The sequence below is a fragment of the Rhinatrema bivittatum genome, chromosome 4 (assembly GCF_901001135.1).
Source record: "Rhinatrema bivittatum chromosome 4, aRhiBiv1.1, whole genome shotgun sequence".
NCBI classification, from domain to species: domain Eukaryota; kingdom Metazoa; phylum Chordata; class Amphibia; order Gymnophiona; family Rhinatrematidae; genus Rhinatrema; species Rhinatrema bivittatum.
In genome coordinates, this window is record NC_042618.1 from 256,176,809 (window position 1) to 256,201,822 (window position 25,014).

General features: G+C 45.9%; 1 long non-coding RNA gene across 1 annotated transcript in view; it reads left to right on the forward strand.

Moving 5' to 3' along the window:
- Positions 1-25,014, forward strand: part of LOC115089498 — a 152,239-nt gene that overhangs the window by 59,578 nt on the left and 67,647 nt on the right. Inside the window, exons 4-5 of the long non-coding RNA XR_003856119.1 lie at positions 15,080-15,107; positions 16,234-16,264. This is a non-coding gene — a long non-coding RNA (uncharacterized LOC115089498). The remainder of the gene's footprint in view (positions 1-15,079; positions 15,108-16,233; positions 16,265-25,014) is intronic.

Sequence of the window (25,014 nt, forward strand, 5' to 3'; positions counted from 1 at the left end):
ATGATGGGGCATCCATTTTTATTGGAGTGATTTACAGGCCTCCAAATCAAAAGGAAGAGCTTGACAGAGACATGGTTGAAGACATCCAAAAGATGGGAAAGAAGGGAGAAGTGGTGATTGTTGGAGACTTCAATCTAATGGATGTAGACTGGAGAATCCCTTCTGCAGAATCTAACAATAGTAGAGAGATAGTGGATGCCCTGCAAGGGGCTCTGTTCAAACAAATGGTAATGGAACCCATGAGGGAGGGAGCTGTACTCGATTTAGTGCTCACTAATGGAGATAATGTCTCTAATGTCCAGGTGGGTGCCCACCTCAGCACCAGTGATCATCAAACAGTAGGGTTTCATATCACAAATAGGATACGGAGAAGAAGCACGAAGACCTGAGTTTTGCAGTTCAAAAACACGGATTTTGATGAAATGGGGAAGTACCTGAAGGAAGAACTAGAAGGCTGGGAGAATAAGAGAGATGTGGAGAACAATGGACCAAATTAAAAGAAGCAATTCCAAGGCAACTAATCTATATATTAGAAAAGTAAAGAAAAGCAAAAGAAAAATGAAACCTATCTTGTTCTCAAAGGAGGTGGCTAACAAAATAAAAGCTAAAAGAACAGCATTCAAGAAATATAAAGGATCCCAAAGGGAGGCGCCCAAAGAAGAATATCTGGTGGAACTAAGGGAGACAATGAAAGTAAGACAGCAAAAAATCAAGCGCAAGAAAGGATTGCCAAAGAGGTAAAGCGAGGTGACAAAACATTTTTCAGATACATAAGAAAAAGGAGAAAAGTTCAAAGTGGTATAGTGAAATTGAAAGGTGAAAAGGATCAATTTGTGGAAAGAGAAGAAGAAATGGCAGAAATATTAAATGAATGCTTCAGTTCGGTGTTCACTAAAGAGGACCCTGGAGAAGGACTGTCACTAGTTAACAAGAAACTGGAGGGGAGTTGAGTAGATGTAACTCCATTTACAGTAGAGAATGTATGGGAAGAGCTGGGGAAAATGAAAGTGGACAAAGCCATGGGGTCTGATGAGGTTCATCCCAGGATACTGAGGGAGCTCAGAGATGTGCTGGCGGGTCCGCTGTGTGACCTGTTCAATAGATCTCTAGAAATGGGAGTGGTGCCGAGTGATTGGAAAAGAGTGGTGGTGGTCCCGCTTCAAAAGAATGAGAGCAGAGAGGAGGCTGGAAACTACAGGCCGGTTAGCCTCACCTCCGTGGTGGGAAAAGTAATGGAGTCACTGCTGAAAGAAAGAATAGTGAACTATCTACAGTCGGAAAAATTGCTGGACCAGAGGCAGCATGGATTCACCAGGGGAAGGTCCTGTCAGACAAATCTGATTGACATTTTTGACTGGGTGACTAGGGAATTGGATCGAGGAAGAGCACTCAATGTCATCTACTTGGATTTCAGCAAAGCTTTTGATATGGTACTGCACAGGAGGCTTGTGAATAAAATGAGAAGCTTAGGAGTGAGTGCCGAGGTAGTGGCCTGGATTGCAAACTGGTTCACGGACAGAAGACAATATGTGATGGTAAATGGAACTTACACTGAAGAGAGAGCAATATTAAGTGGAGTGCCACATGAATTGGTGTTGGGACCGGTCCTGTTCAATATCTTTGTGAGCGATATTGCGGACGGGATAGAAGGTAAGGTTGTCTTTTTGTGGATGACACTAAGATCCTCAACAAGCCGGAAAGAGTGGAGAGAATGAAATGGGATTTAAGGAAGCTGGAAGAGTGGTCGAAGATATGGCAGCTGAGATTCAATGCCAAGAAGTGCAGAGTCATGCATATGGGGTGTGGAAATCCAAAAGAACTGTATTTGATGGGGGTGAAGGGCTGATGTGCACAGAGCATGAGAGAGCCCTTAGGGTGATAGTGTCTAACGATCTGAAGTAGGCGAAACAATGTGACAAGGTGATAGCTAAAGCCAGAAGAATGCTGGGCTGCATAGAGAGAGGAATATCGAGTAAGAAAAGGGCAGTGATTATCCCCTTGTACAGGTTCTTGGTGAGGCCTCACCTGGAGTACTGTGCTCAGTTCTGGAGACCGTATCTCTGAAGGGACAGAGACAGGATGGAGGTGGTCCAGAGAAGGGTGACCAAAAAGGTGGATGGTCTTCATCGAATGACTTATGAGAAGAGATTGAAGAATCTAATATGTACACCCTGGAGGAAAGGAGGAGCAGGGGTGATATGATACAAACTTTCAGATACTTGAAAGGTTTAAATGATTCAAAGTCAATGACAAATCTTTTCCATTGAAAAAAAAATCAGCAGAACCAGGGGTAACGATTTAAAACTCCAGGGAGGAAGACTCAGAACCAATGTCAGGAAGTATTTCTTCATGGAGAGAGTGGTGGATTCCTGGAATTCCCTTCAGGAGGAAGTGGTGAAGACCAAAACTGTGAAGGATTTCAAAGGGGCGAGGGATAAACTTTGTGGATCCATAAAGTCTAGAGCATGTGAATGAAGAGAAGAGGCATGGGGGTGGCTTGTGGGAATGACAGCTACTACCTGGTGATTAATACCCTTATTCATTAAACATACACATGGTTAATGCGACTCCAAAATTGCTCTATGCTTCAACGGCAAGAGGAAATGTGGAAAAAAGGATTTGCATTCACAAAAAAGCGGGGGAATAGCTTGCTTATTGCAGCGGTTACTACCCAAACCAAAGCCTGATACTTCACTTTCAATGCATATCCAGCATAGCTCTCTGCTTCAACAGCAGGGGGGGGGGAATGAAGATAAGAGGATTTACATTCAGACAACAACCAAAAAGGACTGAATTGCAAAGTCTGGGTAAACAAATAATTGTGGGTGTAGCTTGCTTGTTACGGCAGTTACTACCCCGAATCATTTAAGCCTGATACTTCACTTGGAATACATATCCAGCACAGCTCAATCCTTCAACGGCAGGGGGAATGAAGAAAAGAGGATTTATATTTAGACAACAACCAACAAAGACTGAATTGCACAGGCTGGGTAAACAAATAAGTGTGGGAGTAGCTTGCTTATTGTGGCGATTACTACCCCTAACCAATTAAGCTTGATACTTCACTTATATGCAGCTCCAGCACTGCTCTCTACATCAGTGGCGGGGGTGGAAGGTAACTAGAACCAAATAGTTACTCGTAAGGGCCAAGAGTAAAAGATAATTATGAAAAAAAATAAGTGTGAAAGCTTGCTGGGCAGACTGGATGGGCCGTTTGGTCTTCTTCTGCCATCATTTCTATGTTTCTATATGTTTCTATAAACTGGTTAAAAGGCAGGAGTGGGATTAAATGGTCAATTTTCTAAGTGGAAAAGGGTAAACAGTGGAGTGCCTCAAGGATCTGTACTTGGACCAGTGCTTTTCAATATATTTATAAATGATCTAGAAAGGAATACGAGTGAGGTTATCAAATTTGCAGATGATACAAAATTATTCAGAGTAGTTAAATCACAAGCGGATTGTGATACATTGCAAGAGGACCTTGCGAGACTGGAAGATTGAACATCCAAATAGCAGTTAAAATTTAATGTGGACAAGTACAAGATGTTGCATAGAGGGAAAATTAACCCTTTGCTAAAGTTACATGATGTTAAGTTCCATATTAGAAGCTACCACCCATGAAAAAGATCTAGGTATCATAGTGGATAATACTTTGAAATCATCGGTTCAGTGTGCTGCAGCAGTCAAAAAAGCAAACAGAATTTTAGGAATAATTAAGAAGAGAATGGTTAACAAATCGGAAAATGTCATAATGCCTCTGTATCGCTCCATGGTGAGACCACACCTTGAATACTGTGTACAATTCTGGTCGCCGCATCTGAAAAAATATATAGTTGCGATGGAGAAATACAGAGAAGGGTGATCAAAATGAAAAAGGGGATGGAACAGCTCCCCTATGACGAAAGGTTGAAGAGGTTAGGGTTGTTCAGCTTGAAGAGATGGCTGAGGGGGGATAAGATAGAGGTCTTTAAAATAATGAGAGGTCTTGAGCGAGTAGATGTGAGTCAGTTATTTACACTTTCGAATAATAGAAGGACTAGGGCCCATACCATGAAGTTAGCAAGTAGCACATTTAAGACTACTCAGAGAAAATTCTTTTTCACTCAACACACAATTAAGCTCTGGAATTTGTTGCCAGAGGATGTGGTTAGTGCAGTTAGTGTAGCTAGGTTTAAAAAAGGTTTGGAAAAGTTCTTGCAGGAGAAGTCCATTAACTGCTATTAATCAAGTTGACTTAGGGAATGGCCTCTGCTATTACTGGCATCAGTAGCATGGGATCTTCTTAGTGTTTGGGTACTTGCCAGGTTCTTGTGGCCTAGTTTGGCCTCAGTTGGAAACAGGATGCTGGGCTTGATGGACCCTTGGTCTGACCCAGCATGGCAATTTCTTATGTTCTTATGCATACAGTATTCCAAATGAGGTCTCACCAGGGTCTTGTACAGGGGTAATATTACTTCCCTTTTTCTACTGACTGTTCCTCTCCCTATGCATTCCAGCATCTTTCTGGCTTTTGTAGTCACTTTATTAATCTGTTGGGCCATCTTAAGATCATCATTTGTGCATAGCATGCTATACTTACACACAAAGGGGGTAATGTTCAAAAGGATTTACACGTGTAAATGTGTTATGAACTAGCTCCTACGAAGGGAGGAGTTAGCAATCTGTTATGCTTTGACTCCTGAGGAAGGGAGGAGGTAGCAATCTGTTATGATCTTCTCGTCAAGAAGGGAGGAGTTAGCAATCTGTAATGAATCTGATCCTGTGGAAGGAGGAGTTAGCAATCTGATATGCTCAGCTCCTGTAGAGGGAGTAGTAAACAATCAGTTATGGTTTAGACTGCGGAGTAGCAATCTATTATGAATCTGTTGCTGAAGACTCCTGATGGAGAAGGAGTAGCAATCTGTTACCAGCGGAGAGCTTGGAGAGGGCACTCAGCTATAGAGGAATGCAGATAGGTGGATCCTTGGGCCAATGGCAGATGTCTGCGCCCCCAGGAGGATATCCTGAGAGGGACCACCGGCTAGGCTTGAGTATGGAGACAGACATAGATAATTCTTTTATTAGACAGGTTAGTAGAACCACCAGAGGTGGCAGTAGTGAGCTGATATGCCCGGCAGGGCTGAAGTCCCTCAGGTACTGGAACAGCAATCCCAGGGTTGATGAGCTGTAGAGAAACTATAAATAGTAAGTAGACAGGTTATGCTGTGTTCCTAGCCAGAACTGGATGACAAAACTCACATAAGGTCTTTAGGAAGCTCAGTAGCTGGAAAGGGTTAGGCCCTCGAGGAGTGAGTACCTGGTTCCAGGGAAAGTTCTGAGAAAGTGGTGGTAACTCACTAATGTCTGTATCTGAGATAGCTTCCAGGCAGTAGAGAATCTTTAGAGTGTTCAGGAACATGGGCCCTCGACGAGCAAGTACCAGTTCCTATCTGCAATCTGAAATAAAGAAAAGAGAGCGAGGCCCCTGAGGAGCGGGTACCCCTGGTAAGTCCGAGGAGGCAGAGTAGCTTAGGTAGTGAAACCCTTGCTAACTCCATATTAGCAAATTCTGAGATCTTTTATATTGGAAGCGGATGACGTCATCTAAGGCGGACGCCCTCGAGGTTCGCGCACTTGCTGGTACATCAATTGGAGCGCGCGCGCGCCCTATGTTATCAGGAACATGGTGGATTCGCAGCTTCGTGCCAGTCCAGGGACGCCGGAGAGAGACAGCAAGAAGACGCCGTGGCAACTAACCATCCATCAGACCCGGAGGGAGTCGCCACAGAGGTAAAGAGGGCGGAGTGAAGGCATCGAGCAGCGATGGACGCAACAGTACCTCCCTTCAAAGGGCGATCTCCTCTTCGGGTACCAGGCTTAGGTTTCAAAGGATGCGCGAGGTGAAACTGATGAAGCATCTCTTTGTCCAAGATATTGGTCTGAGGCTCCCAAGTGATCAAATCCGGGCCGAAGCCTTCCCAAATCAGAAGGTATTCAAAAGTCTTGCCTCTGTTGCGAACATCCAAAATCTCTTTGATCTTGATTTCTAATCGTCTTCTGCAATGGTGATAGATGGATCTTGAGATTTGGAAGAATCTTTCAGAGTGTTATTGATGATATCAGCAGCAATTGGTAGAGCTGCTGTGGACGTCACTGAGGAATTCAGTGGAAGTGGTGATGTTGAAGAATGTCCAAAATCCACTTCTAAAGATGACTCTCCAGTAGAAGATGCTAGAGGAGAGATGGTAGTATTTAGCAGCAATAGCTAACTGCTATACACGTCACTGAGACTTCAACGGAAGTGGTGATGTTGGGATAAGTCCAATCCTACTTCTAAAGGTAACTTCTTCAGTAATGTAACTGGATGAAGTGTTGAATTTCGCAGCAATAGCTCAGCTGCTATGACATCACAGAACCTTCAGTGAAAGTGGCGATGTTGGGGTACGTCCAACCCCACTTCTAAGGGTAACTTCTTCAGTAATGTAACTGGATGAGGTGTTGAATTCAGCAGCCATAGCTTAGCTGCTATGGACGTCACAAAAACTTCAACAGAAGTGGCAATATTGGGGTACATCCAAAACCCACTTCTGTATAACTCTTCTATAGAATTGCTGGAAGAGAGATGGTGGCAGCACCAGCAAATCAAACAGGCTGGTAGCTAGAGATATCTTCCTCGGATCTAATTGTGCTGTAGAACTTCAGACTTGACTTCCGAGTGAAACAAGCATAATAGATATCTCTAAGCTATAGTCCGTGAAGACGGTAAAGATGTAGAGCGCCATCTAGCCATGGCAAACATAGCAACCGCTTTGAATATCAGAAGCCAGGAATAGAACGGCTGAGGACGTCATTAAGATCCTCAAGAGAAGTGGTGATGTAAAAAAACATCCAAAGCCCACTTCAAGTTGTCATGCAATAAAGGATCTTCTAATTTGACGAAGGGATTCCTCAGGTCTTCCACGACATCTGAGAATAAGGTTGCCTCCTGCCCCTGAGTCCACCAGGGCAGGGGTTCGAACCGTTGCTGGTTCAGAGGTCACAGAGACTGAACGAGAGAGCAGAGGAGATAACGCAGTATGGCCCAAGAACAGTCCTCCCGTGGGACTTAGGCCTGTCCGTTTCCCAGACGAATGGGGCATGTAGAGACATCATGGCCAGGCTGACCACAGTACATGCACAGGCCGTGTTTCTTCCAAAATCTTCTCTCCTTTGAGGTCAAGTGACCATGACCAAATTGCAACAGTGCATCTGAATCAACAACAGGAATTGCTGGACCCATCCGAGGTGCAGGAATACTGGCCTGTTTCAACCCAGTTAACACCTTAGGCTGGAGTTCCTTCACCTTGTCTCGGAGCCAACAATCAATCCGAGTAGCTAAGGCTATCAATTCTTCCAGCGAGTCAGATGTCTGGCGAGCGGCCAGCTCATCTTTCAAGCGGGTATCCAGGCCTCTGCAGAAGAGTCTTGAGGCATCTGGGATCCCAGCAAAGTTCCACTGCAAGAGTCTTGAATTCTATGGCAAATTCAGCCAATGATCTGTTGCCTTGCTTCAAGTCCACTAAAGCAAACCCGGCAACAGACATACGAGCAGGGTCACCAAAAATGGATTTAAACAAGTCCATAAATCCTTCTATGCCCTGCAAAATAGGGTCCTTGCATTCCACAAGGTAGATGCCCACGACAAGGCTCTCCCATCCAAGTATGACAGGATGTAGGTGGTCTTAGAGAGGTCCGTGGGAAACAATGAAGGCTGTAAGCTAAAATGCAAGCTGCACTGGTTCAAAAAGCCCCGAGTCTTCTGGAGTTCTCCAGAGAAACAAAATAGGAGCAGCCAGTGGAACAGCAGTCTTTAAAGTTACCTCCTGTAACTGACCTTCTTGGGTAGAAGCTGTGCCTTGTATCTTCTGTGTGTGAAGCTGTTGGAATGCTGCAGTAAGTTTCTCCAAGGTTTCTTGCTGTTCTGAGATTCATTGAGCCAGGCCCAGTATAGCCTGCAAGGTGAAAAGGTGTGCCGGGTCCATGGGGTTACTGATATCTCATACCTTAAGCTGGATTCCCAGGAGTACTGCTTCTCCAATTTAAAGCCGGATCCACTGGAGTTAGCAATCTGTTATGAACTAGCTCCTACAAAAGAAGGAGTTAGCAATCTGTTACACTTTGACTCCTGAGGAAGGGAGGAGTTAGCAATCTGTTATGATCTACTCCTCAAGAAGGGAGGAGTTAGCAATCTGTAATGAATCTGCTCCTGTTGAAGGAGGAGTTAGCAATCTGATATGCTCAGCTCCTGTAGAGGGCGTAGTAAACAATCTGTTAGGGTTTAGACTGCGGAGTAGCAATCTGTTATGAATCTGTTGCTGAAGACTCCTGATGGAGAAGGAGTAGCAATCTGTTACCAGCGGAGTGCTTGGAGAGGGCACTCAGCTGTAGAGGAATGCAGATAGGTGGATCCTTGGGCCAATGGCAGATGACTGCGCCCTCCAGGAGGATATCCTGAGAGGGACCACCGGCTAGGCTTGAGTACGGAGACAGACACAGATAATTCTTTAATTAGACAGGTTAGTAGAACCACCAGAGGTGGCAATAGTGAGCTGATATGCTCGGCAGGGCTGAAGTCTCTCAGGTACTGGAACAGCGATCCCAGGGTTGCTGAGCTGTAGAGAAACTATAGATAATGAGTAGACAGGGTATGCTGTGTTCCTAGCCAGAACTGGATGACAAAACTCACATAAGGTCTTTAGGAAGCTCAGTAGCTGGAAAGGGTTAGGCCCTCGAGGAACAAGTACCTGGTTCCAGGGAAAGCTCTGAGAAAGCAATGGTATCTCACAAATGTCTGTATCTGCGATAGCTTCCAGGCAGTATAGAATCTTCAGAGTGTTCAGGAACATGGGCCCTCGAGGAGCGAGTACCGGTTCCTATCTGCAATCTGAAATAAAGAAAAAAGAGCGAGGCCCCCAAAAAGCGGGTACCCCTGGTAAGTCCGAGGAGACAGAGTAGCTTAGGTAGTGAAACCCTTGCTAATTCAATGTGTTAGAAAATTCTGAGACCTTTTATATTGGAAGCGGATGATGTCATCTCAGGGGGATGCCCCCGAGGTTCGCGCCCTTGCTGGTACATCAATCGGAGCGCGCGCGCCCTACGTCATCAGGAACATGGCAGATTCGCAGTGTCGTGCCGGTCCAGGGACGCTGGAGGGAGACGGCAAGAAGACACCATGGCAACTAACCGTCCATCAGACCCGGAGGGAGTCGCCACAGAGGTAAAGAGGGCGGAGTGAGGGTGTCGAGCAGCGACGGACACAACAAAATGTAATTACTATTGTAGCTATTTTCAAAGCCATTTAAAGTGCACTTATGTGGGTAAATCCTGTGGACAATTCATTGGCATACATTGCAGCAATTTTCAAAAGCCCACTTACATAGATAAAGTGCATTTACACGTATAAAGCCCATTTTTAAGTATGTAAATGATTTTGAAAATCTGGCCCTATGAGAGTAACTTTCAAACAGCTCTATGCTGCCCCTTGTATGCACATTAGATATCTGTTACACTGTTTTATAACCTGTGCGTATCATGTACATGCAGATTATAAAATATGCATACATCTACCTTCAAACATATGGGTATATGTGTGGTTATGCACAAATACCCGCAATTCATGGAAAGTACATACTGTTTCTACATATTTTATAAATGTATGTGTGAATAGTTTACACGTGAAAACATATAACATGCTCATGTAAAACCCTGTTTTACATGCGAAAGTCTGTATATGTTAAATGTGTGCTTAATTCGAATCACCAGTTTGCCAACACCTCCACCAGTTTACCCATTCCTTCTATAGTTCATTGAGATCCTCCTAGGTCTTCACCCTGAACTCCCCCCAGTTCATCCAAACCTCCCAGCCAACCAGTAGCAGACAACAGACAAGTCTGACATCAATTGCGCAAGATAATTAGCAGGTATAAAATCGCATGAATAAGTTGCCAAATGTATATGTATAAATCTCTTATAAATAACTTCTGTGCATTCCTCTTAGTCCTGCCCCTATTTGCACATGTAAATGTGTGTGCGAAACAAAAAATACACATGCAGTTTTTTATATATATACAGTACTTTGAGTTTTCATTATACGAATGTAACCCCCATCCCTGGATGTGGACTGCTTCCCGATGGGGGCCATAAAAGAATTTATTTCTCTTTGGGGTTGGAACCACTTATCGGCTAACTCTCTCACAATCTTTCTTACTTCCAGGGCTGGATCCTTCCTAGGTGGGGGGAGGTGGGGGGGGGGGGGGGAAAGATTTGCTTTCAGGACCCAATATAACAGGGGTGATTCCTATTTGTATTCCTTGGGGAGATACATTTTCCCCCACACTGTGGATACTGTTAGTGCCAGAAATAATACACAAGAGACTTGGGCTGAGTGCCCAAAAATCAGTCTTTACTGATGGGTAATCAGGTGAAAAATGGCACAATTCAATTTAATTCCTTTAGGTTCCACAGGAGGTTGTTACAGTTCTTTTTCTATCTGTGCCAGGGTCTCAATACTTTGGTCTAGGGACAAAGGAAACACTCACCATCCAGGGCTTAAATTAATGAGGTTCCCAAATGGGCAGGGATATCCTTGTTGGGACAGAAAACCCACTTCTATCTGGCCAAAAGTCTCTGCACAGTCTCTGCACAGTATTCCCAGTTTCTCTCTTCCCAGGAACGAAGATTATGAGTGGGGTTCCTTTGATGTAATTTAATTTGGTCTTACAGTTTTCTTCAGTCTTTTCTTGATTTCTCTCTCTTTTCATGGATCCCAACTTCGAAAGGAACCCTGGAACACACAGCTCTTGATGTTCCTTTATCAGGGTAGGAAGAAGGGGCAAGCAAAATCTTCCTTCCAGATCTTTTAACCAAATTGTCTTTCTTTCCCAAAAACTGATATTAACACTGGAATTGTTTCTTACAGCAGTTCACCACCACAGAGGGTGGGTCTTCCCTCTCCCTGGGTGTCCTGAACACGGGTTCCGCATTCCCTGAATCCAGGAAAGGCTCAGATGTCCAGCAAGGTTCCTACCACAAACATTATAAAAACCCCAAAACAACCCAGAAGGAAAATCCCAACCAGCCAGAGAGTGTTTGGAAAAGGAAAACCCTCCTGATCATGGTCAGTTTCCCCAGGCAGGGTTTGCCTGGCTCCTCTGACTGAGCCTGAAAAAATCCAACTCAGAAAAAGCTCCACACTACCTCCTAATTCCAACACAAAGCTGCACTGCCTCCTGAGCTCAATCTTACAAACTGCTTTTGTTAATTCTCAGGAGGTGGACCATCCCAGCACCTTCTATGGAAGGGGGTTCATTTGAATGGTACCTCTTCTTATCTCTAACCTACATTAAACTGCTTTCTGAATATAGGAATACCCAGGGCTTAATGTTGACATGACTGAAGGGTCCATCACACAAAGAACAAAAAAGAACTTTGCATTAGAAACATGATGAGAGAAACAACAACACAAATATATCATAAGAACAGAAGAACACAAGAAATTGCCATACTGGGTCAGACCAAGGGTCCATCAAGGCCAGCATCCTGTTTCCAACAGAGGCCAAACCAGGCTACAAGTACCTGGCAAGAACCCAAACACTAAGTAGATCCCATTCTACTGAAGCCAGTACTAGCAGTAGCTATTCTCCAAAGCCCGTATTTTAAAAGGGCCACGTGCGTAAATTACGGGGGTTATGCGCGTGGACGTGACTTGCGCGCACCGTGCGCATTTTACAATGGTCCCATCCACTCGCGTAACTCCTGTTACGTGCAGAAGTGCCGGGCCCAAAGAAAGGGGGTGGGCCGGGGGCATGGTCTGGGCAGGGAGGGCTGGGTTGGGAGCAGACTGGGACAGCGCCATTCAACGCTATCCCGGGGAAGCGTGCGCCAGCAGCCGGCCAGCGCACAGAGATTACTTCTGCTCCAGAGGAGCAGTGAATACAAAAATAAAAAATTTAGGAACAGTTAGGGTGGGTTTAGGGGGCAGGGAGGGGAGGGGAGGAGAAGAGGAAGGAAGGTTAGGTAGGGGGGGTAGGGAAGTTCCCTTCCAGTCCGCTCCTTAATTGGAGCGGACTAGGAGGGAACTGGGAGAGGCCTGATTGTGTCGCCATGTGTATTTTTTGATATTTATAAAATAGTATTCATGTGAATAGAAGCTACTTATGCACATATAAATCCATGTCCATTTCCCATTATACAAAGTTTAAGATAAAAGACTTTTAAGCGATTGATAAAGATTATAAATACATCATTGGACAGGGGCCATATGCCTGACATTGAAAAAGACGGTAGTTCATCCTGTAATAAAAAATAAAATTCTTCCTGTGAGTGATAGTATGAATAATAATAATAATATCCAATTTGTCATCATTAAGTAAAATAATGGAAAAATGAGTGTTACAGCAGCTTAAAGATTGTCTGAGGGAGCATAATATTCTTGATCCCTATCAATATGGGTTTAGTGAGAATCATGAGACTGAGACTTTACTTCTTTCATTAACTGACCAGTTGAGGACAAAGATGGACAATAGTAGGTTAGTGTTGTTAATACAATAAGATGTATCCTCGGCTTTTGACACCTTTTGATATCGCATGATATTATGATCTCTTAGTTTCAGTTTATTGGCATTGAGGGTAAAATGCTTGCTTGGTTTGGAATTTTTCTCACTAATAGACAACAACAAGTGATATTAGGTGTTAAAGGATTGTATTGAAGGGCAGTAAAGTCCAGAGTGCTCTATCCACAGTACTTTTTAATATATATGCAACCCTTGGGATTTTATCATCTTTAGATTTAGAATATTTTATCTTCACTGATATTCACTTCATGGTAGAATGTGAGTCTGTTGACAAGTTGTGATTGACTATTTGATTAACAGTTTAGATGCTGTTAATAATTATATGGGTAAAATAAGTTAATGTTTAATCTCCAGAAATCTTTGATTTTATTATTTGGGAGAATGGTGCCTGAAAATTTGCTGGCAATATAGTTGGATAACATGTTTCTTCCTATTTACATGAAACTTTGTTGCGTCCATCGCTGCTCGATGCCCTCACTCCGCCCTCTTTACCTCTGTGGTGACTCCCTCCGGGTCTGATGGACGGTTAGTTGCCGCGGTGTCTTCTTGCTGTCTCTCTCTGGCGTCCACGGACCGGCACGACGCTGTGGATCTGCCATGTTCCTGATGATGTAGGGCGTGCGCTCTGATTGATGTACCAGCAAGGGCGCGAACCACAGGGGTGTCCCCCTGGGATGACGTCATCCGCTTCCAATATAAAAGGTCTCAGAATTTGCTAACACATCGAGTTAGCAAGGGTTACTCTACTTAAGCAACTCTGCCTCCTCAGACTTACCAGGGGTACCCGCTCCTCGGAGGCCTCGCTCTCTTTTCTTTATTTCAGATTGCCCATAGGAACCGGTACTCGCTCCTTGAGGGCCCATGTTCCTGAACACTCTGAAGATTCTCTAATGCCTGGAAGCTATCGCAGGTACAGACAATTGTGAGTTACCACCGTTCTCTCACAGCTTTCTCTGGAACCAGGTACTCGCTCCTCGAGGGTCTAACCCTTTCCAGCTACTGAGCTTCCTAAAGACCTTATGTGAGTTTTGTAATCCAGTTCTGGCTAGGAACACAGCATACCCTGTCTACTCACTATCTATAGTTTCTCTACAGCTCAGCAACCCTGGGATTGCTGTTCCAGTACCTGAGAGACTTCAGCTCTGCTGGGCATATCAGCTCACTATTGCCACCTCTGGTGGTTCTACTAACCTGTCTAATAAAAGAATTATCTGTGTCTGTCTCCATACTGCGCCTCTCAGGATATCCTCCTGGGGGCGCAGTCATCTGCCATCGACCCAAGGATCCACCTATCTACATTCCTCTACAGCTGAGTGCCTTCTCCAAGCACTCTGCTGGTAACAGATTGCTACTCCCTCTCCATTAGGAGTCTTCAGCAACAGACTCATAACAGATTGCTACTCTGCAGTCTAAACCCTGATTGTTTACTACTCCATCTACAGGAGCTGAGCATATCAGAATTCTAACTCCTTCTTCCACAGGAGCAGATTCCTTACAGATTGCTAACTCCTCCCTTCTTGAGGAGTAGATCATAACAGATTGCTAACTCCTCCCTTCCTCAGGAGTCGAAGCACAACAGATTGCTAACTCCTCCCTCCGTAGGAGCTAGTTCATAACAGATTGCTAACTCCTCCTCCCATAGGAGTCTGCTCATAACAGATTGCTAACTCCCTAGCAGGTTCATAACAAACTCATAGTCTTGACGTCGTTTGATAATAGACTAAATTTTAAATCCCATATTAAGATGGTTGCAAAGTCTTCATTTTATAAATTACACTTTTAAGTCAGGAATTTTATAGCAAAAGAAGATTTTAGGAAAGTGCCACAAACTATCGGGGTAATTTTCAAAGGAAAATGTTAAATGTAACAAACTATTGTAGCAATTTTCAAAAGCAATTTACCAATATTAAGTGCACTTAATGCAGGTAAAACGTATTGACAATTCAATAGCATATATTGCAACCTTGTTTACACATTTTCTCTGCATTCTATTGTTTTTGTTCTGCTTTCTTTTCTTATATCACTCCATGTTTCCTTTTATCTCACAATCTTGCCACTAATCTCTTGCCTCTCATTTTCTTTCTCAGCCCCTAAAAGTTTCCTCTCTCTCTCTCACTTTGACTCACTCAGTTTTGTCCCTTTTATTTATCCTGGAAATATCTAGTAAAGTTTGTAATATTGCAGTAATTAGGAAAAGTAGGGAAAATATTCTAGATAATGGCAGCAGAGACTCATCCAGGTGCTGCTGCAATGCATGCAATTTAAACAGCCAGATCTATCACCTGATGCATAGTGAACTATCACCTTTATTTATACAAAAGGGTACAAAGCAACACATCAGATCCCCAATGAGTGTAACAATGAAGGATGACTTGCTTAGGGAAATGCAAGGGAAACCTGGTCATACCATCTTACACAATGTGAATGATCTTTGTTCTTTTAAAATCAATACATATCAAACATATTAAAAAAAAATATTTGTTTTAAAGCTTCCAGAAGAAATGGAACCGATGGAAGGTAAGAGCCACTAAAGAATACTTTTACTTTAAGTACTAATGAAAAATATTTCATGTTGATTTAATATTACATCTGACAATAAGAGAGATTACCTGGGATGAGGGGAATAGTGCTGAGCCCTTTCAATGTCTAAAAACCTGGGAGAGAATATTGTGGAAGACATGGAAAGGGCTGTCTATTATTAGAAAAGAAATGATCTACTAAATTCCAGGGTAAATGGGAACCAGGGTTTTTGTCTGTATGTGCAAAATCTCCATTTATATGCAGAAGAGTAGAATATCATTGAAATATAATTAGAAGGCAGGCTAAGAAATTCTGACTGCCATGATTAACATGGTGTTAGTCCTGGCCCATTTCCTCTTGATCATTAATTTTATTATCTTGGGGAGTTATGACCCTTATCTCACCTTTTCCCATGGGCTGCTGGGTCCATTGTTGTAATTCAAATAGAGAAAGGGTTTGTGGGAGGTTTTCTGAGGGATTATTTGGTCCACATGTGGATATGAATCATGCAGGGGCATGCTTAGCTCTTGGTTGGTTGTTTTCGCACATGGACCTTATCCTGCCCATGCCTTGGTGATATATATCCATCTATCTATATATTATCATCATTAACATTAGCTATATGAAGGTTGATATTCAAAAGGGTTTGTCCGGGTAACCTTTCGAGTTACCTGGACAAATCCTGAGTTTTAAATTTACCCTCCTGCTAAGCAGATACATTTTAACTGGGTAAGCAGACTCCATCTGAACATGTACAATTGTAAAATTACTCTCCCTGTCTTTGTGCCAGCCTCATGACTCCGGTTGTAGTGCTATAATGCAGAGGATTCAGTGTCAAGAACAGTCAGGCCTGGGGGCACTACTATGGAGTGCACTTTGGCAAAGAGCGGAAGGGAATGATGGCTTGCTTGCTGCTTCTGTGACAGCCTCTAACTCAGAGGCGATACCATCCCAACCCACAGGCCAAAGAGGGGTACCAGTGCCATCTTGTCATACTGTCTGAGAAGGGGGAGCAACAGAGATTGGAAGGGAGAAAGGAATGAAGACAAAAAAGTTGTGTATGTGTAAATATGCCATATAGTCTATACATTCAAAAACTACAAATATTTGTTTATTTTAACAGAAATTCAGGTACAAGTTGAACAGGATGACAGGTAAGCTTGTATCTTCTCTGGTTTAACATAATATATTCACTCTACTCATGAGTTTTGTTCATAGCAGTGAAATATGGAACATGTGCCTTTTTAGAGTGCAGAACAATGGCAAGCACTAAAAGTAGCAGTAGTGCATGTGGAAAATGGCAGCTTAATATTTCACTTGATCAAATGAGCGACCAGACCATTAGTGTAAGCAAGATCTCGAAAGACTTAAATTTCTGTATTTAATGGGAGCAATTTTTAAAATTCCTCTGGGACTTGCAGGCCCACAACTCTACTTTGTCTGCAAGCACATTTATAAAGGGGATCTCCCAGTCTTTGAAAATTTGGGGCTAGCCAGAACCAGGGATATTTCAGAGCCCAAGGAATTTGAACCTGCTTTACAGCATGTGAAAAGCCTGCACCCTCAATCATGTGCACGTCTGGCTCCGCCTTCCACTGGCCCTAGCCCCACCCCCTCCTTTTGTGGTATGACTAAAACTACCTGTCCTGTGAAACAATGCAGGTACTTTTTCATGCAGAAGGAGAGGAGAATTTTTAGTCCCCAGTTCTACCCAGGTAACTACTTAGTTAGCTAAGTAAAATGTTTAAAAAAATTGCTCGGAATATGTAGCAGGCATAGCATTCCAAGAATTCTTTTAGAAGACAATTCAGCGCAATTTTCAGTGATTAGAATTGTCCTCCCACATGGCTGCTAAAGGTGTATGCATTCTTCCACAGCACCTATACTTTTAGCTGCACAGACAGGAGGTCTTCCAGTGTGTGCGTTTAGGTTGGGAGGGGGGAGCAGCAGAGGGGGAAAAAGGTACATATGCAGATTACATTTTCATGTTTGTACGGCATGGGGTAGATTTTAAAAGGTTGCGCGTGGGCGTACATGTGCGCACGGTACCTGGCGCGCACACATGTCCGCCCGATTTTATAACATGCGCACGCAGGCGCAAGCATGTTATAAAATCCGGGGTCGGGGCGCAGCAAGGGGATGCACAATAGTGCACCTTGTGCGCGCTGAGCCCACTCTGAGCCGCGCTACCTTCCCCCGTTCCCTTCCAGGCCGCTCTGAAATCAGAGCGGCCTCAGAGGGAACTTCCCTACCCCCCTGTCCACCTTCCCTTCCCTTCCCCACCCTTTCCCCCCTACCTTTTGTGAGTTCTTTTTTTTGTTCCGGCGCGCAATCCCAAGCAAGCAGCAAATGGACGCTGTGCCTGGAGCCTCTGGCCCTGCCCAGCCCCCGGACCGCCCATGCTCTGCCACCTTCCCACCCCTTTTTGCAAGCCCCGGGTCTTACACGCGTCCTGGGGCTTTACGCGCGTCACCGGGCCTTTTTAAAATAGGCCTGGCGCGTGTAACCTTTTTAAAATCTGGCCCATAATTTTCTAGCAAAACCAGCTGAAAAGGAGGTGCAAGTGACTTCATGTACTTTGTTCTCACATGTTTCAGCAAAAGGCCCTTATATACTTTCACTTGGAGAATTGGAGCAGCCCGTGGGTAAAAAGTATGGACAGTTTGAAAACTGTCCCAAAAGCATAAGTTAGCAAAGCACAAAAGGAAATTTGTAAATAAGGTACAGTAATAAATGATGAAACAGATAAAATGTAAAATGAATAGAGTGGAAGTGGACTACTGAAGGGCAAGAAGACTACATTTTCGTCAAGGGTCGAGCAATACTTGTGATATGACAAGACCAACCACACACTGCATTAACAGAGGACTCCCACACTTATCCCCCAATCAGACATTCGCTCTCAGACAACCTTTGCTGCTCTGCTCCCAGAATGTCTGTGTTTTTCAGTTTGAGAATAAAAGATATTAATTGGCGAACGTAAGAAGGGTATTTTGAGAAAAGGAAATGATTGAGCAAGGATCCATTAATTTTACTGATATTGCTCTTCCTTACTTGCATGTCTTTTACGTTTTTTGCTTCTTTCTCCCTTTGTCACTTCAATTGTATTTCTTCTTTTTTCCTGTTCAGTAGAGATTTAGGAAGTTATTTTACTTTTTTATTTTGAAAAGTAATTTACACAGACTTTTAAAATTGGTTCCTGTGTTCAACCAAAATTCCGAAAACACAGCCAGTAGTTAAGGGTGTGCTTGCAAAAAATGTTGTTTTGTACGATTGTTTAATTTCCTATTTTTTTAATCATTTTATTTGTTTTGTTTCTCTATGTGTTTTGTTTCTCTATTTTTGCCATTTATGTAATTTCAGTTAGTCAATGGGGCAAACAATGCGACCAATATTTATTCAGCCATCTGGGGACAAAGTTAACCAAATACAGTTGGGTTGAACTAAAGTTAACTAGTCTAATAGAGAAATTGAATCTTACCTGCTCATTTGCTTTGCCTGAGCCCTAATAGTTCACTCCGGACTACTGGTTTTGCGATCACTATTAGCTAATTGAGATAAGAGGACATATCGTTTTCTATAACATCATCATGGCTATAAGGGAGGTGCAGATTAGGCATTTGCCCATAACCTTCTGTTAAAGCAATGAATGCAAAACCAATTGTAACTTGAAAACAGAAGTGGGGAGAACCTCTGGCAGCAACCATTAAGGTGGAGACAGAGATGAGGAAAGGCAGGGAAAACAGAAGCCTGTGGAACCTTTTTCCAGGGTCAGAACAAAGAAATCCATTATAAGTGGGCCAGTGTCACAATGATAATGCATCTGACTATGGATCAGAAAACTCTAGGTTCAACTCCTGGCTGGCTCGAACTCTCTTTGTCTTCTGCTTCGAAGGAGGGGGTGGGGGATGAAAGGAAAGAGACATTTGGATTTAGGGACCACCAACACAAGCCATGACTTTTTTATAATCTGGTGTACGAATGCTCAGATATTAAGAAAAAAACACAGGACTGCTTCTATGGCCAAGACCATAAGCAAAGCACGTCAAGTAAAACTGACTGATACATGGGGGTAACATGCACGACGCGGCTTATACTATCTTGATAGGTTTCCTAGGTAGATTGGATGGACCACCTGTTATGGGAACCGGCCGCGGTAGGCCGCTACCAACTCCCTCCACCTACTGCTGCGGCCGCCCGCCGCTCGTCAGCCCTGGGAGCCTCGCAGCCACAGGATGCCGCGGCAGACGCGCTCCACCCACATGGGGCCCCCACCAGACTTCCGACACTGCCGCTCCTTCCCGGCCACACGCTCCACCTGTGCTGGGTCCCCACCAGGCCTCCAATCCTGCTGCTCCTTCCCAGTCGGAACGTGGCTGTGCCTTGTCCAGGACCCCATCTGCACACCTCAGGCTTCCTTGGCGCGTGTGCGCGGCATCTGACATCATTTAAAGGGGTTGCTAGGGGAAGTGCCAGAGCTCCTCCCTCTTGACCCGGATCTATTTAAGGCAAGGCCTTTCCTTCAGTCCTTGCCTTCGCTACTTGGCTCCTGCTTGTGTTCCTGGAAGTTCCATTCCTGCATTCTGACCTGTCTGTGCCAAGACCTCTGCTTGTACCTGAGCTCCGAGATACACCGCCTGCCAAGACCTCTGCTTGTACTTGACCTTCGAGATACGCCACCTGCCAAGACTTCTGCTTGTTCCTGACCTCTGAGATACGCCACCTGCCAAGACCTTTGCTTGTACTTGACCTACGAGTTATGCCACCTGCCAAGCCTTTGCCAGCACATGTCTGCAACTCACCACCACCTGCCGAGACCTACACCGGCACCTGGACCCTGGCACCTGAGACACCATGTAAGTCCAGCCGGCCCCAGTACCCAAGGGCTCAACCTGAGGGGAACGTGGTCTGGTAGTGGTGATGCGTCAATGGGGTCTCAGGCTTCTCCTAGCCTTTCCTGCCGTTAGTGGGGCCTGTGGGGCTCCACCCTACAGGTGGTACCAACTTGCCCCTCAGCCCAAGGATCCACGATCTGTAACAGCTGGCCAAGGCCATGGATCCAGCGGAGGCTTCCATGCTTCAGGCCATCCCTGGCTTCACTCAAAAGATCCTGGAGTAACAGAAGGTCCTGGAGTCTCTGGTGACTTCCATGGAGCGGCTCAATGCCTGCTTGGATTCTGTGGTCTCTGCTAATACTGCTGCTCCATCCTCTTCGGGTTCCCCAGCTGCTGCTTTGGCTTCCTGACCGGTCATTCCCCTGCCTGCTTCGCCCCACTATGCGGGTGATCATCTGCAATGCCATGGCTTCCTCAATCAGTGTAATATGCACTTTTGTTTGCAGTCTGCATTCTTCCCAGATGATCTTACTAAAACTTCATACATTTTGTCTTTGTTGGAAGGTAAGGCCTTAGCCTTGGCATCACCCCTTTGGGAGTGCTCAGATCCCCTCCTATTGAATCTCTCGGGGTTCCAGGACCGGTTTCGAACTGTCTTCGAAAAACCCGGTCGGCAGACTCAGGCCAACACTGAGCTCTTGCATATACGCCAAGGAAGATGTTCCTTGGTAGACTATACCATTGAGTTCCGGATGCTATCCACTGAACTCCACTGGGAGGAGCCCTGTCTTAGGGCCATTTACTTGGAAGGTCTGCCCTCCAAGATTAAGGATGAATTGGTGGCTCATGATTTCCCTGTGTCTCTGGATGCATTAATTGACCTGGCAGGCCAGATCGACTGCCACTTTCAGGAGAAGTCCCAGGAGCTAGGCAATAGCAGACGACGCCCGACCACTCCGATTCAGCCGTATTCACCCTCTCCTGGTTCCTGTCCACAGCCCGCTGCTGTGGGATCAATGGAGGAACCCATGCAGTTGGGCCGGGGGCCATTATCACCAGAGGAATGTCAACGATGTCGATGGGCTGGCCTTTGCCTGTACTATGGGGCACCCGGACATCTTTTAGCCCAATGTTCTGTGCAGCCGTCAAACTCCCAGGCATAGGGTTCACTGGGGGAGTGACCCTAGGCCTGACAGCACCAGTTCCCCCATTAACCTTGGCTGTGACCCTTGTCATAAGGGGTGGTGATTTTTCTACACTTGCTCTGGTGGACTCTGGGGCTGGTGGGAATTTTCTCATGCAGGAGATCGTGGACCAGCTCTTGATTCCCACACATCTGTGTCCTGTCCCACTCACGTTGTCAACTATCCATGGGGATCCTCTTCCTGGCAGGATCACTCACATGACCGTCCCTTTGGAATGCCACATTGAGCCCAGCCGTCGGGAGTTAATCTCCTTCTACGTTATCCAGAAGACCATTCATCCAATTGTGTTGGGTATCCAATGGCTCCAGCAACACAACCCACAATTTGATTGGGCAAATCTACAGCTCCACAGTTGGGGATCCACCTACCATCGGACTTGTATAATTGCAACCTCATCCACTGCCACCAGTGATAATGCTACGCTTCCCAAGGGAGTCCCTCCGCAATATGGCCATTATGCAAATGTCTTCTCAAAAAAGGCGGCTGATACCTTGCCCCCGCACCGGGAGTTTGACTGTGCTATTAACCTGGTCCCAGACTCCACACCTCCCCGAGGCCGGGTATACCCCTTATCCCGGCCGGAGATGTAGGCCATGTCTGAATACGTCAGGGAGAACCAGCAGAAGGGATTCATCTGCTGCTCCAACTCTCCGGCTGGAGCCGGCTTTTTCTTTGTAGGCAAAAAAGATGGATCCATTCACCCGTGTATTGATTACAGAAGCCTCAATGCCATTACAGTGAAGGACCAGTATCCGCTTCCCCTAATATCTGAACTTTTCGATCATCTACAAGGGGCTCGAATCTTCTCAAAACTGGATCTCAGAGTGGCGTACAATCTTGTCTGGATCAGAGAATAGGATTAATGGAAGACGGCCTTTAATACACACGATGGCCATTATGAATATTTGGTCATGCCCTTTGGCCTTTGTAATGCATCCAGAACTTAATGAAGGAAGTCTTCTGTGACCTTCTATACGACTGCGTAGTCGTGTATCTGGACAACATCCTAGTTTATTCTAAAACCTTACAGACCCATCGCCAGGATGTGTGCTGAGTTCTGCAACGTTTACGGGAAAACCGTCTGAATGCCAAACCAGAGAAGTGCCTCTTTGAGAAAGAGTCCCTCCCATTTCTGGGATACATCGTATCCAACCGCAGGTTCTGTATGGACCCAGCCAAGTTAAAGTGCTTTCAAGATTGGCCACAACCCTTCGGGCTGTGTTCCATCCAATGATTCCTGGAGTTTGCTAATTACTACCGCAGCTTCATCAAGAACTACTCCAGATTGGCTGCTCCTCTCATGGCCCTCATACACAAGGGAACCCCCGTAAAAGATTGTCTGGTTGAGGCTCTGGAATCATTTTGGGCCCTTAAGGAGGCCTTCTTGCAGAAGCCCTGTCTGCAGCACCCAGCACCCGAACCCCAGGCTCCCCTTCTTCGTAGAGGTGGATGCCTCCTCAGAAGGCATATGAGCAGTACTCAGCCAAAACCATCCTGCAGGGATCCTGCACCCTTGTGCTTTCTTCTCCAGGAAGTTAAACCAAGCCCAGTGAAACTACGCATCGGTGACCAAGAACTTTTGGCCATTAAGCTGGCCTTCAAGGAGTGGTGCCAATGGCTGGAAGGGGCCCAACACCGGATTACGGTCTTTATAGACCATAAGAATTTATAACATCTTCAGCAGGCCCGGCGCCTCAATCCTCGCCAAGCCCGCTGGGCTTTATTTTTCATGCGCTTCAACTCCGACCTGCGCTACAGCCCAATGTCCAAGAACCAGCGTGCAGATGCCCTCTCTCGCTCCTTCTCAGTGGAGGACCATATTGAGCTGGCTCAGTACATCATAGACCCTGCACAGATTATTGTCTCAGCAACCCAGACGATTCCACCGGGCATGACCGTGGTACCACAGAGACTTAGTGACCAAGTCCTTAAATGGGGGTCACAACTCTCGCATTGCCAGACACCCTGGGCTGTCCAGAACCATAGCTCTCCTCCAACAATTTTATTGGTGGTCCAACATGCGGCAGGATGTCTGCGCTTATGTGGCATCCTGTCCGACCTGTGCTCAGCAAAAAATACCAACGGGCAAACCCCGGGGCCGGGTTACAACCTCTTCCAGCCCCCAGTGAGCCCTGGACACACCCAGCTACAGATTTCCTGGTGGACCTACCTGTCTCCGGAGGTAACACCATCATCTGGGTAGTAGTGGACCGTTTTTCAAAAATGGCCCACTTTATGGCACTATCTAGTCTTCCATCAGCTCCCCAGTTAGCACTTTTGTTCATGCAACACATCTTTCGACTCCATGATCTTCCCCTGCATATCACCTCGGACTGTGGCCCCCAGGTCACGGCCAAATATTGGCAAAGCTTCTGTAAGAAATTCCATGTCACCTTGGATTTCACCACGGCCTAACACCCTCAAGGAAACGGCCAAGTGGAATGGACCAACTGCACCTTGAAACAATTCCTGAGAACATACATCAATGCTCGCCAGGATGACTGGGACAAGCTTCTCTCTTGGGCCAAGTTCTCACACAATTCTTACCCCTGTACCATGACGGGAGCCTCTCCATTCCAGATTGTCTACGGGAAACAGCCACTTCCTCCCTTGCCTCTTCCTCTGTCTGTCCCTTCACCTGCCACCCAGATGACGGCTGAGAAACTGAAGGGACTCTGGACCCACGTACAACAGATGATACAGGAAGAAGGCCGCTCAGCAAGAAGTTTGCTGATCTCCACCGGAGACCGGTGCCTCAATACTGTCCTGGAAAAAAAGTCTGGCTCAGCACCCACTATATTCGCTTGAGGGTCCCATCCATGCGGTTGGCACCCCGCTATATCGGACCATTTTCCATACTGCAGCAGCTAGGGCCAGTGACCTACCGTCTTTGTTTGCCACCCTCACTGAAGATCCACAATGTTTTCCATTCCTCCTTATTAAAGCCGTTGGTGCTATCGTGTCCATCCAGGAAGGTTCCAGAAACCTTGCAACTCTCTGCCGAAGATTAGAATATTTACCAAGTTCAGGAAGTCCTTGATGTCAGGAAAAGAGGCCGGAGATGGGAATATCTACTCTCATGGGAGGGTTTCGGACCAGAGGAAAACTCCTGGGAGCCCTTCATCCACATCCTGGACAAGAATTTGATCCGTCAACTCCACAAGGATCACCCCAAGAAACCCAGACCCCTTGGGAGGAGGCCTAGAAGAGGGGGTACTGTTACGGGAACCGGCCACAGTAGGCCGTATCCAGCTCCTTCCACCTGTCGCCATGGCCGCCCAACGCTCGTCAGCCCTGGAAGTCTCGCAGCCGTAGGATGCCGCGGCAGACACGCTCCACCCGCGCGGGGCCCCCGTCAGACCTCTGACACTGCCGCTCTTTCCCGGCCAAGCGCTCCACCCGTGGGGGTCCCCGCCAGGCCTCCAACACTGCCGCTCCTTCCCAGACAGGACACAGCTGTGCCTTGTCCAGGACCCCGCCTTCATACCTCAGGCTTCCTAGGCGTGCATGTGCGGCATCTGACATCATTTAAAGGGGTCGCTATGGGAGATGCCAGGGCTCCTACCTCTTGACCCGGGTCTATTTAAGGCAAGGCCTTTCCTTCAGTCCTTGCCTTGGCTACTTGGCTCCTGCTTGTGTTCCTGGAAGTTCCGTTCCTGCATTCTGACCTATCTAGGCCAAGACCTTTGCTTTTACCTGACCTCCGAGATACGCTGCCTGCCAAGAACTCTGTTTGTACCTGACCTACGAGTTACGCCCCATGCCAAACTTTTGCCAGCCCATCTCCAATTTTCTACCACCTGCCAAGACCTACACAGGCACCCGGACCCTGTCACCTGAGACCCCATGTAAGTCCAGCCGGCT